The following is a 14,514-nucleotide window of genomic DNA, read 5'->3' as shown; positions in this document are numbered from 1 at the left end:
CAATCTTTACTTTGATTAATTTGCCTAACCCCAGGCGATTCAAAGTTGTTTCTCGTTATAATCTTAGGCTTTCACCTTTTGAAACTCTTCTAAACTGGGATAAATGGAATATAATTGTTTGAGGTCTTTTAATATTGAGAGACTAGCAGGGGCTCCCACTGGTCCACCATCCTTTAGTAGTGATGCATCAACATGAACGATGTCCACCATATCATCCTATTTTTTAAATAACTATCTCAAGATTTTCATCCTACTGTGATGAGTTCCTTGACTCTCCCTTCTATCTAGCTCCATTTTCTTTTTACTTGTTTTAGTGTTCTTTGGTATCAAGAAAACCCACAGAGTGACATTGAAATAGTAAATCTGATAAGATTTTTTGGACAATGTTTTAATCTATTCAGGTTGCTATAACAAAATACCATAAACTTGGTGGGCTTACAGCCAATGGAAATTCATTTCTCGCAGTCCTAGATACTGAGAAGTCCAAGATCTAGGCAGATTTGGAGTCTATTGAGAGCCCACATTATAGCTAGCTTATAGATGGCACCTTCTTGCTGCGTCCCCATGTAGTAGAAGGGAAAAATGGGCTCTCTGTCAGGCTCTTTTATGAAGGCGCTAATCCCATTCATGAGGGTTCTTCCCTCGTGTCCTAATCATTTCCAAAATGCCCTACCTTCTAAAGACATCACCTCAGTGATTAAGATTACACCATAATTTTTTAGGGGGGAGAAGGATACATAACATTCAGACCATAGCAGATTATTCTTTTATTTCAAGTGAGTACATTTATACGAAGTGCCCATGCAATAGGGTCCCTTATTCACAGCATTCTCTATAACCTAGGGAATGTGCATATTTTTTGGGTGAGAATCCCAATCATCAAACCGCCAATCCCATATGACTTGCATACAAAGTGCATCAGCTGCTTCTTCTGGCATTCATAGTGGATTTGGGAAGTCCACATTCTCAGAATTAACACTTTACAGTGGCTTTTATCTAGCCCACCAAGCTGGACATTTCCTCAGGAATAACCTTCTGTGTGTCTGGCTTATGTATAGCCATCTGTGATTGGTTAATAGTGAGCTGTGAGTCCCATAAAAAAAAAAAACAAAAAAACAAACAAACAAAAAAAAAAAACACAGGGGACTTGGGCAAGATGACCAAATAGGATCTATTCTGGGCTGCAGCTCCCAGCGAGGTCAATGCAGAAGGCAAGTGATTTCTGCATTTCCAGCTGAGGTACCCGACTCATCTCATTGGGACTGATTAGACTGTAGGTGGCAGCCCACGGAGGGTAAGCACAAGCAGGGTGGCAAGTCACCTCACCCAGGAAGTGCAAGAGGTCAAGGAATTCCCTCTCCTAGCCAAGGGAAGCTGTGAGGAATTGTAGCCTTAGTCTTTAATTTTGAAGCGGTGGCTACATTCACCATTGTATAGGGCTATCATAAGGCTTATATAGGTAATTATTTATAACCAACCAAGTTTAGCATAATACACTTGGCTCCTTCCCCAAATTTATAATCATTTTTATTTTCAAAATGGTCTTACATCAGTTAGAAATGAAAATAATCTCAGAATAACAGTGGCTGAAACACTCAAATGGTCATTTTCTTACGGAAAAGAAAACAAGGGTTAGGAAGTCCAGGACGGGTGTGGCAGCTCCATGAAGTCACTAGATGCCTAGAATCCTCTATGTTTCTGCTCTACCATTTTTGGTGTATTGTTTCCATATTCAAGGTAACCACATGTTCTAGGGTGGATGTTGGAGTTCCAACAATCTCATCCACATTCCAGAGAGCAAAAAAATAGAAGTCAAAATGAGTTTGTTTCTAAGGGTCCTTTAAAGGACCTTCTTGAAAGTCTCTCACAACACATCTACCCTCTAAATGATTAGGTCTAAATGGTTAGGTACATCAGCCCTGAGCCACCTGGGAATTGTTCTCTTTATTCCAAGTGGCCCTATGGTCAGCTAAAAATTGGCATTCTATTAGTAAGGTGGAAGATAAGGGGTACTGGATTGGCAGTTGACATTCTGTATCACGACTTTGATGAAAACATGTTAACCAAAGATACAATAAAAGATTGAGAAAAGAAAATACTAGATCCAATTCTTTCTTTCTTATGTGAGAACATTCTAACACACTCTCATGCAAAAAAAAGACTGTGCTATCTTACAGGCATAGAAAATAGAGAAGCCACAGAGCCTGACACTGACCTTTGTATAAACAAACTATACCTCTTGCCCCCAAAGATGGCATCAGAGATAAGTATTTCCTCATGGAATATGACAGCTGGCATTCCCACAAATTGTCTATGTGAACTGGGTGCCAGTTAGTTTTTTAGTATACTTTTAAGCAATTACAGAAAAGAAAGTAAAATGAGAGTGAGTCAGCAGGTTTTCAGTGGCCAACTCAGGTGGAATTAAACATAAAAAGGAGAAAATTTACACATTCTATTTGCTGTAGTTAATTGTTTTCTCACTCTTAACATTCTTGCCTGTTCAAGCTAGGTGTTACATACTCTAATAAAATTGAAAAATAAGCTTACAGGTCCACTTTAAGGAAAAGGGAAGGGGAGGAGGGAAAGGCAGGGAAAGAAAGGGAAATGATAATTTGAAGAAATTATCATTCAAGGCTTTCAACTAAGCCTCCTCCCTAGGAAGAATCAGAGGTCATTCCAGGGAGCCGCTACAGGGGGATCACACAGGACAGGAAGTTCTGTGTGGAAGTCTCACTTGGCCTACAATCCACCACTTCCATTCTCACCCCCGCCTCCCAACCTTTGTGGCTGCCTTGGCCACTGAAAGGAAATAGCATGTTCTTTACACAAAGGGGTTTCAAAACTCAGACATTCTGGCTGACAGAACTGGGCTCATGCCTGAACTCCACGACAGGCTGGCCGTGCTGCTGTTTTGGCACAGTTGGTTATACATTTTAAGACTTGATCTAATCATCTGTAAAGCAGAGATGTTTGTATCAGTAGTACCTGCCTCATGTAGTTCTGAGGATTAAGAGTTTGGTAGAGTTATTTCATAATTAGCTAACATGCAATAAATATTAGCTATTCTGCACTCTGTAGTCACCTTCGTGTACCATGGAATCTACATCCTAGCTAGGCAAATTAACCTGCTAAGTCTCAGTTTCCTGAGGATCTGGCACCTAATAGGTTCTCAATAAAAATATAAATGTTTTGTGATATCATTATATGTATTATATTTTGAAATATATATAAAGCAAAATAAAATATTATATACATAAAATATGTATAAAGTCAAATGCCTTATCTTTCTTCTTGTGTACAGAGAACTATCAATTGTAGTAGAATTACGTGTTGAATTTATATTTTGTCTTTTGATTGTTCTATTTTCTCTGTATTATCCAAAGAAGAGCAAATGAGTTTTTTCAGAATGAGTTCTGAAAGTTTTCTCTTACATATTATTTAACTGCCAGTGTGCTTTATTGTAATATGCCAGTGAACTCACTTGATACACATCCTTCTGGCCTTCATACCTTCTCAAGTAATGATATAATAAGATATATTATTTAGAGGGCAGCTATGGATTTGACTTACTCATAAACTAGTGTAACATAAGGTTCCTGACTCTTAGATCTGACATAAATCTCTCTAAGTGGTAGCACAAAATATTGAAGTAAGGCTGGACATATAAGCTTATGTTTTGATTTCATTAGAACATGCAAAACTCATTGTATTTAACTGACAGTCTCAAAACTTCTCTGCCAAATCTTAAAGTCTCCAGACAGACTTATGAATTCCAGAAATGAGTTCACTGACCTAAATATTTGGAAAGGGAGGAAATGCGTTTTCCCAAAAAGGAAATAAATCTACCAAAGTAAAATCAGGGAGAGAGAGAAGTTCTCCTTGGAATAAGCATGTTTGGGTTTATACAGTGCATTAGTAGATGATACATTTTAGTACACTGCGATAATCAGAAAAGTTATAGTATGTCCAGAACTCTGTACACAATAGTGTTAAGCAATTATTTCTAGGAATCAGGTTATTTGGCTGAGTGGTATTGGCTATTGATGCTACTGCTTTTTTTTTCATGTGGGCAAAGCATCAACTGTTTCACGATGAATGGCACATTTTCATGATAAAAAGCTAGATACTAGGAAATTCTTTGATAACTTATTCAATACCAGGAAAAGTCTTCTATATTTAGGATTGGGGTTTCAAAGTAAGATGCTTTCCTATGCATTAAGTCTGAAAACCAGTAGCCACCAAGTGACAGGTGACATCTTCTAGTAGTGCCACTTGCTTACTACTGTTTTAGGTTACCTGAGCACAAGAAGATATTGTTCCTATAGCTTCAGCTCCAAAATAATATGTGTTAGAAATATTTGGATGCAAATAATACTCATATCCCACAGACCTTTTCAACCTCACTATTTAATAGACATTCAGGATATAAGCATTGCAGTAACCTGAAACATATCAGCTTTGGGCTTCAAATCTCAATACTATTGCTGATTATGGGTCTCTACCATTCCCTAACCAAGCACTTGCTTCCTTTCCCCAAGAAAGATATTATAGGTTTATACAAATAAGTACTGTGACATTACTGTTATAATAGAATAAACACTAGGTTTGAGTTAAGTACGTTGGATCAAATTCTGCTTTTAGCCATCACAGGATTTGTAACCTTGGGTTAGGCTTTTAGTTCTAGTTCTTTGTTGATTAACACATTTATTCACTGAATGTTTAATACATTCTGATGACTGCTCTAAGCAGTACAGAAGAGAAGTAAAGAAACAAATTCTTGCTCTTTTGGAGCTTACAACCCCAAAGACAAGGAAGACGGCCAAGAAATACAACATAAAGTTGTGATAGGCTGGGCACAGTGGCTTATGCCTGTAATCCCAGCACTTTGGAAGGCCAAGGCAGGCAGATCACCTGAGGTCAGAAATTCGAGACCGGTCTGACCAACATGGAGAAACCCTGTCTCTACTGAAAATACACAATTAGCCAGGCATAGTGGTGCATGCCTGTAATCCCAGCTACTGAGACAGGAGAATTGCTTGAAACCGGGAGGTGGAGGTTGTCGTGAGCTGAGATCATGTCATTGCACTCCAGCCAGGGCAACAAGAGTGAAACTCTGTCTCAAAAAAAAAAGTTGTAATACATTTCATAAGTAAAAATAAGACAGTGAAACATTGGACTTAAATTTTATTTAGACCAAATCGACCTAACACACATATGCAGAATATTCTATTCAACAGCAATAGGATATATATTCTTCTCAAGTGTACATAAGGCATTCTCCAGAATAGGTTATGTTAGGCAACAAAACAAGCTTAACAAGTCTAAGAAAGTTGATATCATATGAATTATCTTTTCCAATCACAATGAGTTAAAACTTAAAATTAATAACGGAAAGAAATTTGAAAAGTTCTCAAATACAGGAAAATCAACAACATGTTCCTAAACAACCAGTGGATCAATGAAGAAGTTAAAAGAAAAATTTAAGATATCTCAAAACAAATGAAAATACAAACATGCCAAAACTTATGAGATGCAGCAAAAACAGTTCTTAAAGGGAGGTTTATAAAAATATATGCCTACAACAAAAAAGAAAAAAGATCCCAAATAAAGACCCTAATGTCACCCTCAAGGAACTAGAAAAAGAAGGACAAACTAAGCCCAAAGTCAGCAGAAGAAAGGAAAAAATAAAGACCAGAGAAGAAATAAATTAAATAGACTAGAAAAGCAATAGAAAGGACAACTAAGAGGTAATATTTTTGGAAAGATAAAGTTGACAAATCTTTAGACTAATAAAAAAAGATAAAAGACAAAATCAGAAATTAAAAAGGAGATATTGCAACTGATATCACAGAGATACAAAGAATCATGAAACTAAACAATTACATGCCAACGAATTGACAGCCTAGAAGAAATCAATACATTCCTAGACACATAAGACCTATGAAGACTGAATCAAGAAGAAATGGGAAACTGAACAGACCAATAACGAATAAAGAGATTGAATCAGTAATAAAAAGCCTCCCACTAAAGAAAAGTACAGTACCTGATGTCAAAATCTACTACAAAGCTATAGTAATCAAAACAGCATGATGTTTGTAGAGAAATGGGCACATAGACTGAAAGAACAGAATAGAGATCCCAGAATAGAGATCCCAAGCATATATGGTTGACTAATCTTTGGCAAAGGTGCCAAGAACACATGATGTGGACAGGACAATCTCTTTAATAAATAGATTAAGAACACTGGATATTCATTTGCAGAAGAATGAAATTGGATTCTTATTTTACATAGTATACAGATATCAAATCAAAATGGATTCGACTTAAATTAATTGGATCCTTATTTTACATAATGTGCAGAAATTAAATCAAAATGGATTACAGAATTAAATGTAAGTCTTGAAGCTACTAGAAGAAACTACCAGATGAAAACACAGGGGAATAGCCAAGCACAATGGTACAACCCTATAATTCTAGCTATTTGGGAGAATGAGGCAGGAAAATGTCTTGAGTACAGATTTCAAGGCTTTAGTACATCATGATTATACCTGTCAATAGCCACTGAACTCTAGCCTGGGCAACATAGCAAGAAATATCCAAAATATTTAAGAAACTCAAACAACTCAATAGTAATAAAGCAAATGATCTGATTTTAAAATGGACAAAGGATCTGAATAGACATTTCTCAATAGGAGACATACAAATGGCCAACAGGTATATAAAAAAATACTTAACATCACTAATCGTCAGAGAAATGCAAAGTAAATCACAATGACATATCACCTCATACTTGTTAGAATGGCTATCATCAAAAAGACAAAATATAACAAGTATTGGAGAAAATGTGAGGAAGAGGAAACCCTTGGGCATTGTTGGTGGAAATGTAAATTAGTAAAGTCTTTTTGGAAAACAGTATTGAAGTTCTTCAAAAAACTAAAACTAGAACTACCATATGATCTAGAAATCCTATTACCTGGTATATATTCAAAGAAAATGCATCTTCACTCTCATGTCATTGCAGCATTATTCATAATAACCAAGACATGTAATCAACTTAAATGTACATCAATCAATAAGTAAAGAAAATGTGGTATATATAGACAATGAAATATTATTGAGCCTCAAAATGAAAGAAATACTCTCATTTTTGACAGCATGGATGAAACTGGAGAACATTATATTAAGTGAAATAAGCCAGGCATAGAAAGACAAATACTACTAGGATCTCACTTACATGTAGAATCTAAAAAAGTTGAACTTCTAGAAGTAGAGAGTAAAATAGTCATCACCAAGGATTGAAGAGAGGAAGCAGGGTTAGAGAAATGTTTATTTATAATACAAAATTTCAGTTAGCTAGGAGGAACAAGTTCGAGATGTCTATTGTACATATTTCAAAACATTACGCTGCCACTATAATATATTTTTATTTGAAAAGAACCCACACTGTACGCTTTAAAAATAAAATTAAAATATAGCAATGAGTTGTAATGCCGATAGCACTCATGCAAACATGGTGAACGTTCCTAAAACCCACCAGGCTTTCTGTAAGAAGTGTGGCAAGCACCAACCCCACAAAGTGACACTGTGTAAGAAGAGCAAGGATTGTCTGTATGCCCAGGGAAAGGGGTGTTATGACAGGAGGCAGGGTGGCTATGGTGGGCAAACTAAGCCAATTTTCTGGAAAAAGGCTGAAACTACAATAAAGATTGTGCTAAGGCTTGAGTGTGTTAAGCCCAACTGCAGATCTAAGAGAATGCTGGCTAGTAAAAGATGCAAGCATTTTCAACTGGAAGAGATAAGATGAGAAAGGGCCAAGTGATCCAGTTCTAAGTGCTATCTTTTCTTTTATGAAGACAATAAAATCTTGAGTTTATGTTAAAAAAAAAAAAGAAAATATAGCAATGTAAGGAGTCTAGTGTTGTTGAGGGTGACATTTTGGATAGGGTGATAAATAGAAGCTTTTCTGAGTCCTGAAAGAACTTAGGAAGTAAAGAGAGGAATAGTTAGGGGAAGAATATTTTAGGAACAGATAATTGCAGAATATGCATCCACTTTAAGAAGAAGCAAGAAGTCTTGTGTGATAAGGTAGAGTGGAGGGTTGTATGCAGGCATGAGACTGGAGAGTGGATCTGGTGTCGGTTCAAGTTGGATTATAGGGCAATGTCAGAAATTTGGATTTATTTCAAGTATGATGGCATTAGAGTGACCTTTAGTAAAAGATCACTTTGAACTCGTGGGTAGAGTGGACTGTTGGAGTCCATACTGGAAACAAGGGGTAGGAATTTATAAAACAAAACACACGGAGATGCACTGCCTACTTCCTGTCAACCTAAAATTTGTTAGCGCTAAAGGTAAAGTATAGGTTGAAGCAAGAAATGAAGTAAAGTGAAGTTAGTGTCAGTGAAGTTAGATGTCATCAAACACTTATATATATTCTCTTTTACGATGCTGTCCCAGGAACTTTTTTTTTAGCCTTGGGTTTCAGTAGCTTATCCAAAGAAGATGTTAAATACCTCATGTAGGCTGGTCTTATAACCTTGGCAGCACTCTGCCTGGTCCCTGCCAGAAAATGACTCTAAATGGTTATTGTAAGTGAGTATTATCCCTGAAAATTCTGCCATCTGCTTCTCGCTAGGCTTAATATTTGGTCAAAACTTGCTTCTGCAACACTCAAGTGCACCATATGACCAAACCAGAAAGAATTAGCTTTGTTAAGACAAAACATTGTAAAGGATACTGCATAATATTTTACTGTTTTAACAACAAATTCTTTACTCCATTTTCCAGTTTCTGTAAATGTTGTCCAAATATGTTAATAATCCCAAGAGAGATTCTTTTAGAAACTAATAATTTCAATTCTATAGGAAACACAGAAATTGCTTTTCTCTTAGTTGAAAGCTAAGCTAAAATAAAAATATAACAGATTAGACTGTTCCTTCTGATCACCTCTCCTAATCTTTGTCTTTCTTCTGGATTTACCACAAATAAGAATTTGGTGTGCATCCTTTCAGAAATGTTTCTATCTATACATATCAGGCCACATGGTACAATTTAGCATTTATTTTTTGTTTTATACATTTACATTTATTTTATACTTGTATGGATTTTTTCTTTTGCATATTTATATAAAAGTATTACTCTGTGTCATGCTTCAAATTGCATTGTAGTTCTAACAACTCATCTAGTAGAACTTTCTGGGAAAAATTAACATAGGTAAATACTGATAAGATCATAAATTGGTTATACTTTGGGATCAATTTGACAAGTCTGATTACATTTTAAATACAAATATCATAGGATCTAGCAATCTTATTTTGGCTATTATGTTATTTTTTAAAAATATATATATATATATATTTTATTGCGTTTTAGGTTTTGGGGTCCATGTGAAGAACATGCAAGATTGTTGCATAGGTACACACTTGGCAATGTGGTTTGTTGCCTTCCTCCCCATCACCTATATATGACATTTCTTCCCATGTTATCCCTCCCCAACTCCCCACCCCTGGCTGTCCTTCCCCTAGTTCCCCCTCGCAGACCCCAGTGTGTGATGCTCCCCTCCCTGTGTCCATGTGTTCTCATTGTTCAACACTCGCCTATGAGTGAGAACATGCAGTGTTTGATTTTCTGTTCTTGTGTTAGTTTGCTGAGAATGATGGTTTCAGGTTCATCCATGTCCCTACAAAGAACACAAACTCATCGTTTTTTATGGCTGCATAGTATTCCATGGTGTATTTCTTTTAACTGCTGTGGTGCATTCTGCAGCATGAATATGTCAAAATTTGTTGAACAATTCCCATTGTGATAGCAATTAAAGATTTTCTTTTTTTTTTAATTAAAGCTAAGGCTACAATAAACATCTTTTATATACTTCCTTCTTTACTTGGAAACATCACACGTATTGCTCTAGAAGAGATAGCCAAATATAACCACTAGGTCATATGCTATTTGCATTTTAAATTTAACTGGATAGTGTCAAATTTATCACAAAGTGGAATTCGTTTACGGTCTTATCAACAGAGTACTTACGTATACAATGGCCAAAGCTTGATTATTACTATTGTTGATCTGCCATTCCAGAAGGCGAAAAATGATGAAAAGTGCTAATATCTGTTGATGAAAATAGCTCATTTCTCATTGGTAAAAAGGGCTCTTACTTTTGGATTAAGCAGTTTCCTATTCCTAGAAAACTTGACTAGCTTTCTATATTTTAATTGACCATTGATAATTTCATTTCCGTCAATTATCTGTTTAATTATATAAGCATTTTTTCTATTGTTATTGACTTTTTTCTTATAAATTTGTAGAAGTTATCTATATTTTGAAAATTCTTTGTCTCATATATTCTGCTGGTTGTTATTTCTTTTAAACAGTTTTAGTGTATCTTTTGCCATATAAAACTTTAAATTTTGATATTGTCAAATTTACCTTTTCCTTTTTGTGGCTCTCCCCTTGTAACTTTGTTTTTTGCTTCTTATTTTAATAGGCAATCCTTGGCCCAATTAATATGTACATGTTTCTAGATTTGCTTCTTAGATTTGTCAGTTTATTTACCTGCTTACCTTTAGATATTTAAGCCATTTTCATGTGTTTTTATTAATAGTGAAGAGTGAGTATCTAAAAGTCATTTTCTTTTTTTAATTAATTTTTAAATTTTACTTTAAGTTCTCTGATACATGTGCAGGTTTGTCACATAAATATATGTGCCATGGTGGGTTGCTGCACCTATCAATTTGTCATCTAGGTTTTAAGCCCCACACACATTAGGTATTTTTCCTAATGTTCTCCATCCCCTTGTCCCCACCTCCACAGGCCTTGGTGTGTTACGTTCCCCTCCCTATGTCCACGTGTTCTCATTGTTCAACTCCCACATATGAGTGAGAACATTCAGTGTTTGGTTTTCGTTTCTCTGTTAGTTTGCTGAGGATGACGGTTTCCAGCTTTTCCATGTCCCTGAAAAGGACATGAACTCATCCTTTTTTTGTGGCTGCATAGTATTCCGTGGTGTATGTGTGCCACATTTTCTTTATCCAGTCTATCATTGATGCTATTTGGGTTGGATCCAAGACTTTTCTATTGTAAATAGTGCTGCAATAAATGTACGTGTGCACGTGTCTTTATAGTAGAATGATTTATAATTCTTTGGGTATATACCTATTAACAGGCTTGTGGGGTCAAATGCTATTTCTAGTTCTAGATTCCTGAGGAATCACCACGCTCTTTCACAATGGTTGAACTAATTTACACTCCCACTAACAGTGTAAAAGTGTTCCTGGTTCTCCACAGCCTCACCAGCATCTATTGTTTCCTGACTTTTTAATGATCACCATTCTAACTGGCCTGAAATGGTATCTCACTATGGTTTTAATTTGCATTTCTCTAATGACCAGTGATGATGAGCTTTTTTCATATGTTTGTTGGCCATATAAATGTCTTCTTTTGAGAAGTGTCTGTTCATATCCTTGCCCACTTTTTGATGGAGTTGTTTGTTCTATTCTTGTAAATTTGTTTAAGTTCCTTGCAGATTACAGATATTAGACCTTTGTCAGATGGATAGCTTGCAAAAATTTTCTCCAATTCTGTATATTGACTTTCCACTTTGATAATAGTTTCTTTTTCTGAGCAGAAGCTCTTTAGTTTAATGAATGATATTACCCAGGTTTTCTTCTAGGGTTTTTATGGTTTTAGGTTTTAGGTTCAAGTCTTTAATCCATCTTGAGTTAATCTTTGTATAAGGTGTAAGGAAGGGGTCTACTTTCAGTTTTCTGCATATGGCTAGCCCGTTTTCCCAGCACCATTTATTAAATAGGGAATATTTTCCCCATTGCTGGTTTTGTCAGTTTGGCGAAGATCAGATGGTTGTAGATGTGTGATGTTATTTCTGAGGCATCTGTTCTGTTCTATTGGTCTGTATATCTGAGGAGTTGGTACCATTGCTTCTGAAACTCTTGCAAACAACAGAAAAAGAGGGACTCTTCCAGCACAGATTTTATGAGGCCAGCATCATCCTGATTCCAAAACCTGGCAGACACACCACAAAAAAAGAAAATTTCACATCGATATCCCTGATGAACATCGATGTGAAAATCCTCAATAAAATCCTGGCAAACTGAATCCAGCAGCACATCGAAAAGCTTATCCACCATGATAAAGTCAGCATCATCCCTGGGATGCAAGGCTGACTCAACATATGCAAATCAATAAATGTAATCCATCACATAAACAGATCCAATGACAAAAACTACAAGATTATCTCAATAGATGCAGAAAAGGCCTTTGATAAAATTCAACACTGCTTCATGCTAAAAACACTCAATAAACAAGGTGTTGGCGGAACTTATCTCAAAATAATAAGAGCTATTTGTAACAAACCCATAGCCACTATCATGTTGAATGAGCAAAAGCTAGAAGCATTCCCTCTGAAAACTGGCAGAAGACTATGCCCTCTCTCACCGCTCCTTTTCAACATAGTACTGGAAGTTCTGGCCAGGGCAATCAGGCAAGAGAAAGAAATAAAGGGTATTCAAATTACAAGAGAAGAAGTCAAATTGTCTCTGTTTGCAGATGACATGACTGCATATTTAGAAAAACCAGTTATCTTAGCCCCAAAATTCCTTAAGCTGATAAGCAACTACAGCAAAGTCTCAGCATACAAAAATCAATGTGCAAAATTACAAGCATTCTTATACACCAATAATAGTCAAACAGTGAGCCAAATCATAAGTGAACTCCCATTCACAATTGCTACAAAGAAAATAAAATACTTAGGAATGCAACTTACAAGGAACGTGAAGGACCTCAAGGAGAACTATAAACCACTGCTCAAGGAAGTAAGAGAGGACGCAAACAAATGAAAAAATATTCCATGCTTATGGATAGGAAGAATCAATATTGTGAAAATGGCCCTATTGCTCAAAGTCATTTATAGATTTAATGCTATTCCCATTAAGCTACCATTGACTTTCTTAGAACTAGAAAAAACTACTTTAAATTTAATATGAGAAAAAAATAGCCTGCATAGCCAAGACAATCCTAAGCAAAAAGAACAAAGCTGGAGGCATCATGCTACCTGACTTCAAACTATACTACAAGGCTACAGTAAATAAAAGTCATTTTTCAAGTGGAAATTTCATTGTCTCAAAACTGTTCATTGCATCGTGCATGCTTTCTATCCAGATTTAAAAAACATTCTCCTTGATGACACACTAGATTTCCATATATACATGCATCCATTTTCAGACTTCATTCTCTCCATTGATGTAATCACTTTTTAGTGCCCCTTTTATTTTTGTAACTTTAGGCTTCATGTATACAACTGTGGTAGTATGCTTTCTGTTGCATGTAGTGGTAAACTCAATGGAAACAGATATACAATTAGAGGAATTATTGACTAGCCACTGAAATTCAATAGTAGGATCAGATTCAGGATGGATTTAGTCTAGTGCCTTGTTTTAGGCTAGAGATATAAATATGGGATTCATCCTGATTTTCTATTTTATAGATGAAATATGGAGCTATGTGTTTATAGATGAAATATAGAGCTATGTGTATTAGTCCATTCTCATGCTGCTATGAAGAAATGCCCGAGACTGGGTAATTTATAAAGAAACTGGTTTAATTGATGTAAAGAAACTTGTTTAACTCACAGTTCTACATGGCTGGGGAGGCCTCAGGAAACTCACAATTATGACAGAAGGCACCTCTTTGGAGGGTGGCAGGAGAGAGAATGATAGCCAAGCGAAGAGGGAAGCTGCTCATAAAACCAGCAGATCTCATGAGTACTCACTCACTATCACAAAAACAACACAGGGGAAACTGCCATCATGACAGTTGGTCCTGCCCTTGACACATGGAGATTATTACAATTCCATATCACTATGGAAACAAAATCTTCTTGGAAGATAATTTAGAGAGAAATCAAAACAGTCCTAAGCATTGCCTTTTAGGAACTCCAATGTTTACAGATTGGAAAGAGGAGAGGAACATGCTGTCTAACAGCCTGATAGTATACCCCCAGTGAAACAGCAGGTAATATGAGTGTGATGCCAAGGTCTTAGAATGAGTATCATGTAAGACAGGCAGTCTAAAACATGGAATATCGGCCAGGCGCGGTGGCTCACGCCTGTAATCCCAGCACTTTGGGAGGCCGAGGCGGGTGGATCACGAGGTCAAGAGATCAAGACCATCCTGGTCAACATGGTGAAACCCTGTCTCTACTAAAAATACAAAAAATTAGCTGGGCATGGTGGTGCATGCCTGTAATCCCAGCTACTCAGGAGGCTGAGGCAGGAGAATTGCCTGAACCCAGGAGGCGGAGGTTGCCGGTGAGCCAAGATCGCGCCATTGCACTCCAGCCTGGGTAACAAGAGCGAAACTCTGTCTCACAAAAAAAAAAAAAAAAAAAATACATGGAATATCCAGACAAGAGGAAAAAATAATACTTAACTACTTCATGCATAGATGTTGATATACATGCCCAAGTTAATAATAAATGCATGTTAGGACGCATGTAGA

General features: G+C 36.4%; 1 long non-coding RNA gene across 1 annotated transcript in view; it reads right to left on the bottom strand.

Annotated features, from left to right (window-relative positions):
• LOC116551318 overlaps positions 1 to 14,514 on the bottom strand; it is a 652,551-nt gene that overhangs the window by 506,230 nt on the left and 131,807 nt on the right. The gene's annotated exons all lie outside the window — the stretch shown is intronic.

Source organism: Sapajus apella, unplaced genomic scaffold (assembly GCF_009761245.1).
Source record: "Sapajus apella isolate SASKATOON/1434 unplaced genomic scaffold, GSC_monkey_1.0 scaffold9, whole genome shotgun sequence".
NCBI classification, from domain to species: Eukaryota; Metazoa; Chordata; class Mammalia; order Primates; family Cebidae; genus Sapajus; species Sapajus apella.
The sequence above is the reverse complement of the archived record's forward strand: the minus strand, read 5'-3'. Positions and strand labels throughout refer to the sequence as shown.